We start from the raw sequence: 4803 nt of genomic DNA on the forward strand, positions 1-4803 counted from the left end.
GTCACCTGGTTCACAGGCACCAGCATATACAATTAGTCAAGGTGAGAATCTCACCAGCCAACCGCCAGTCTCAAAAACCTGCTGACGTCCCCCAGGATCACTGCTCCACCCATCTCATGCATACAAATGCATGGCTTTGCCCCTGTCATGTTTCCCAGCTTTTCTCCTTGCCCACTCCTCATTGTCCAATCCTCAAGTTCTCGCTTTCCTTTTCTTTGTGTTGTACCTTTCTATATGTAATTCCTCTTTTGGGTTCTTATGCTAGGGAGACAATATGGTATTTACACATGTGGATCTGGTTTATTTCTCTTATAAGTATATTTTCAAGTGGCATCCACTTAAATATGAAGGCTTTAAGTTTATCATTCTTTATAGCTGAGCAATACTCCATTGTATAAAAATACCACATCTTTTTCAACCATTCCACATGTGACGGGTAACCTGGTTGTTTCCAAGATCTGGCTATCACAAATTGTGCTGCTGTAAACATGGTACACATATATCACTATGATATGACTATTTCAGATCCTCCAGGAAAATTCCCAGTAGGGGGAATAGGATGCTTGAGAGGGATTTCCAGTCCTAATTTTTTAAGGAGTCTTCACACTGATTTCCATAATGGTTGCACCAGTCTACACTCCCATCAACAGTGAACAAGAGTTCCCTTTTCCCCACAGCCTCTACAACATTTGTTGTTGGTTGATTTCTTTATGATAGCCATTCTTTCTGGGGTGAGACAGTATCTCATTGTTGTTTTAATTTGCATTTCACTGATGGCTAGTGATGAGGAGTATATTTTTCATATATTTATTCGCTTCTTTAATTTCATCCTCTGAGAAGTATGTGTTCATCTCAGACACCCATTTGTGCATTGGGTCTTTAAATTTAGGGGCCCAAATGTTCTTTAGTTTTTTATAAATTCTATAGAGCAGACCTTTGTCTGAGTGCTTATTAGTTAAGATTTTTTTGAAGTTTGTGGGTTGTCATTATACTTTGTTGGTAATTTCTTTTGATGTGCAAAATCTTCTCAATGAGAGGTGGACTCAGTTGTTAATTTTTTCAAGTATTTTCCATGTGATTTGATTTGTGTTCATGAACTCTTTCCCTATCCCTATGCCAGCAAGAGTTTCTCCTCTTTTCTCTTCCAGGAGATTTAGTGTTTCTGTTTTAATGTTCAGTTCTTTAATCCATTTTGACTTTAGTTTAGTGCATGGTGATAGACCTGAGTCAAGTTTTAGTTTTTGGCATATAGAGAGCCAAATTTTCCAGCACCATTTGTTAAAGAGAATATCTTTCTTGTGGTAAGTGTGTTTGGCCCCTTTGTCGAAGATCAGGTGGCTGAGTGTGTTCCTAGAGGCCTCTGCATCTTCTAATCCATTCCATTGATCTTCAGGTCTATTTTGTTGCCAATACCATGCTGATTTTATCATAGTAGGACTGTAGTATAATTTCAAGTCAGAACTTGTAATGCCTCCTGCTTTGTCTTTGTTGGCCAGGACTGCCTTTGCTATTCTAGGTCCAAATAAATTTTAGGAATAATTTCTCTAGGTCTGGGAGGTATGTTGGTGGTAGTTTGATAGGGATTGCAATAAATCTATACAGCAATTTTGGGAGTATGACCATCTTCACAATGTTGGTTCTTCTTATTCAGGAGCAGGGAATATCTTTCCATTTTATGAAATCCTCTACAATCTCTTTTTTCAGAATACTGTAATTTTCCATGAAAAGATCTTTGATTTCTTTAGTGAGATGAATTCCAAGGTATTTCATTTTTTGCAGGCTATCGTAAAAGGTATTCATTCTCTAATTTCCCTCTCAGTGTGTTTGTTATCTTTGTAGAGGAAGGTTATTGACTTTTGGGTATTGACTTTGTATCCTGCTATGCTGCTGAATTTGTCTATCAATTCTAGTAGCTTCTTGGTGGAGTTTTTTGGGTCTTCCAAATAAAGTATCATATCATCTGCAAATAATGATAGTTTCACTTCTTTACTTATTCTTATTCCTTTTATTTCTCCCTATTGTCTAATAGCTCTAGCTAATGATTCCAGAACTATATTGAATAGGAGGAAGTGATAGAGGACATCCTTGTCTTGTACCAGATTTCAGAGTAAAATATTTCAGTTTTTCCCCACTGAGAATTATATTAGCCATTTCGTTGTCATAGATGGCTCTTAACAGATTGAAGTAGAGGCCTTCTATTCCAAATTTTTGTAGGACTTTGAACTTGAATGAGAGTTGGACTTTGGCAAAAACCTTTTCTATATCAATTGAGATGATAATGTGTTTTATAGATTTCGCTCTATTGATATAGTGTATTACATTTATAGATTTTCAAATATTGAACCATCCTTGCATCCCTGGAATGAATCCTACCTGGTCATGGTGTATGATCTTCTTGATGATTTGCTGCATTCTATTTGCTAGTATTTTTTTCAGGATTTTTGCATCTATGTTCATGAGGGAGATTGGCCTGTAGTTCTCTTTCCTAGTTGCGTCTTTCCCTGGTTTTGGTATCAGTATAATACTTGCCTTCAGGAATGATTTTAGGAGGTTTGCTTCCTTTTCAATTTCATTGAGGAGTTTGAGTAGTGTAGGGATTACATCTTCTGTCAATTTCTTGTAGAATTCAGCTGTGAATCCATCAGGACCTAGATTTTTCTCTGTCGGCAGGCTCTTTACTACCTTTCATATTTCATTGGCTGTTATTGGGTTATTGAGAGTCATTATATCTTCTTTATTCAGTTTTGGTAATTTGTGCCTTTCTAGGAGTCTGTCCATTTCATCTGTGGTTTCTATTCTGTGAGAGTAAAGATTCTCCAAGCAGCTATTGATAATCTTCTGAATTTCCACTGGGTCTGTAGTAGTTACACCCTTTTCATCCTTTATTGCTTGTATTTGAATTTTTTCTTTCCTCTTTTTGATGAGGTTAGCTAGGGGCTTATCAATTTTATTTAATCTTTCAAAGAACCGGCTTTTTGATTCGTTAATTCTTTGAACTGTTTTCGTCATCTCAAATGAATTAATTTCTGGTCTCATCTTTATGATTTCTTCCTGTCTTTGGGCTCTGTGTTTGGTTCCCTCTTTCTTTTCTAGTCATTGGAGGTGCAGCATTAAGGTGTTTATTTGTTCCTATTCTGTTTTCTTAATGTGTGAATTCACAGCTATAAATTTCCCTCTGAGAACTGCTTTCATCGCACCCCATAAATTCCGATAAGTTGTGGATGAATTTTCATTAAATTGTAGATATTGTTGAATTTCTTGTTTAATTTCATCTGTAACCCATTGATTGGTGATTAGGGTGTTGTTTAATTTCCATGTATTTAGGGGGGTTTTTCTGGTTTCTTTCAGATGGATTCCTTGATCTCAGGAGTTCGAGGCTAGTCTGGGCAGCATACCAAAACTTCTTCTCAGTGCAAATTGAAACATCACTGAGATCCCCTTTTACCCCAAAATGAATGACATTCATCAAAAAATCAACCAATAACAAATACTTGTGGGGCTATGGGGAAAAAGGAAACACTTTTTCACTGTTTTTGGGAGTGCAGACTGGTGCCGCTTCTGTGGAAATCAGTGTTTAGATTCCTCAGAAAACTAGTGTTAGATGTCTCATTTGACCCAGCTCTTCTCCTGCTGGATATCTTCCCAGAATTAAAAACATCATACTACAGTGATATATGTGCATTCACGTTTATAGATTATTTATTCACTGTTTCAATTTGTCATCAGTAAATCCTGGAAACAACTCAAAGGCCCATCAATCAATGAATGGATAAAAAAGTGTGCTTTTTATACAATGGAGTATTACTCAGCCATGAAGTATGACAAACTTGAGGCTTTTATAGGTAAATGGGCCCAACTTGAGGCTATACTCATTAGTAAACTGGTTGATACACTGTGTCAACTTGAGAAGTTTAGAAATTTAATTAAGTGACTAAGTAGAGAGCCAGGATTCTTACTTTGGTAACATCCTCATCCTATGCAAGAGCTGGGCATGTACACTTTGTGAGTTCTACGCCCCCACCCCAGGGTATTGGGCTTATAATATAAGGAGGGGAGAGGCTGGCTAGAGGCTGCACCTGCTGTCCTTCTCTTTGCTCTTCGCTGTTTTCTGCTGCCATGAACTGCTGTTCTCTGCCATGTGGCACTCTGCCTGGGAGCCAGCCGAATATTGATTAAAATCCCCACCAACTGTGAGCTAAGTAAACCTTTCCTTCCTTCATTTTGGGTGTCGGATATTTTGTCCCAGCAGTGAATGAAAAGGAACAGAGACAGTGAAATAAATTAGACTCACACGTGAAATCATTGTATTGTTTCCCTGGTGGGAGAAACTGAAAAAGTAAATTAAGTCTAAAATGCATAATAGAAAAAATTGTATAATAGATACTGTGAAATGGGAAGAAATTGTTAAAAATGAAAAAGGAACGAGGATAGGAAAAAGGGGAGTTTTTTGATTATAGATTTGTTTTCTTGATATAATTCTGCTTAGATTTGCTATTTATTCTCGATTCCACTTTGATAGCTTGTGTGTTTCTAGGAATGAGTTCATATTTATGCAGGCTCCCTCGTATTCACACATACAACTGATTGTAGTATTCTTTTATAATCATCCCCCCAACAGGGAGTTTCATCTCAGTTTCATGATGCGTGTTTTTTTCCTCTTATTATCCTAGTAAATCTAGTTCAATGTTTTTCAATCATGGATGCAGTCCAAGATCCTACTTTTAATTTAAGATTTTGCTGTTTAAAAAAGTGTTTCTATTTCATTTGTTTTCTTTCTTTCTTTCTTTCCTTTCCTTTCCTTTC

Source organism: Octodon degus, unplaced genomic scaffold (assembly GCF_000260255.1).
Source record: "Octodon degus isolate 3935 unplaced genomic scaffold, OctDeg1.0 scaffold00098, whole genome shotgun sequence".
In the NCBI taxonomy this organism is placed as follows: domain Eukaryota; kingdom Metazoa; phylum Chordata; class Mammalia; order Rodentia; family Octodontidae; genus Octodon; species Octodon degus.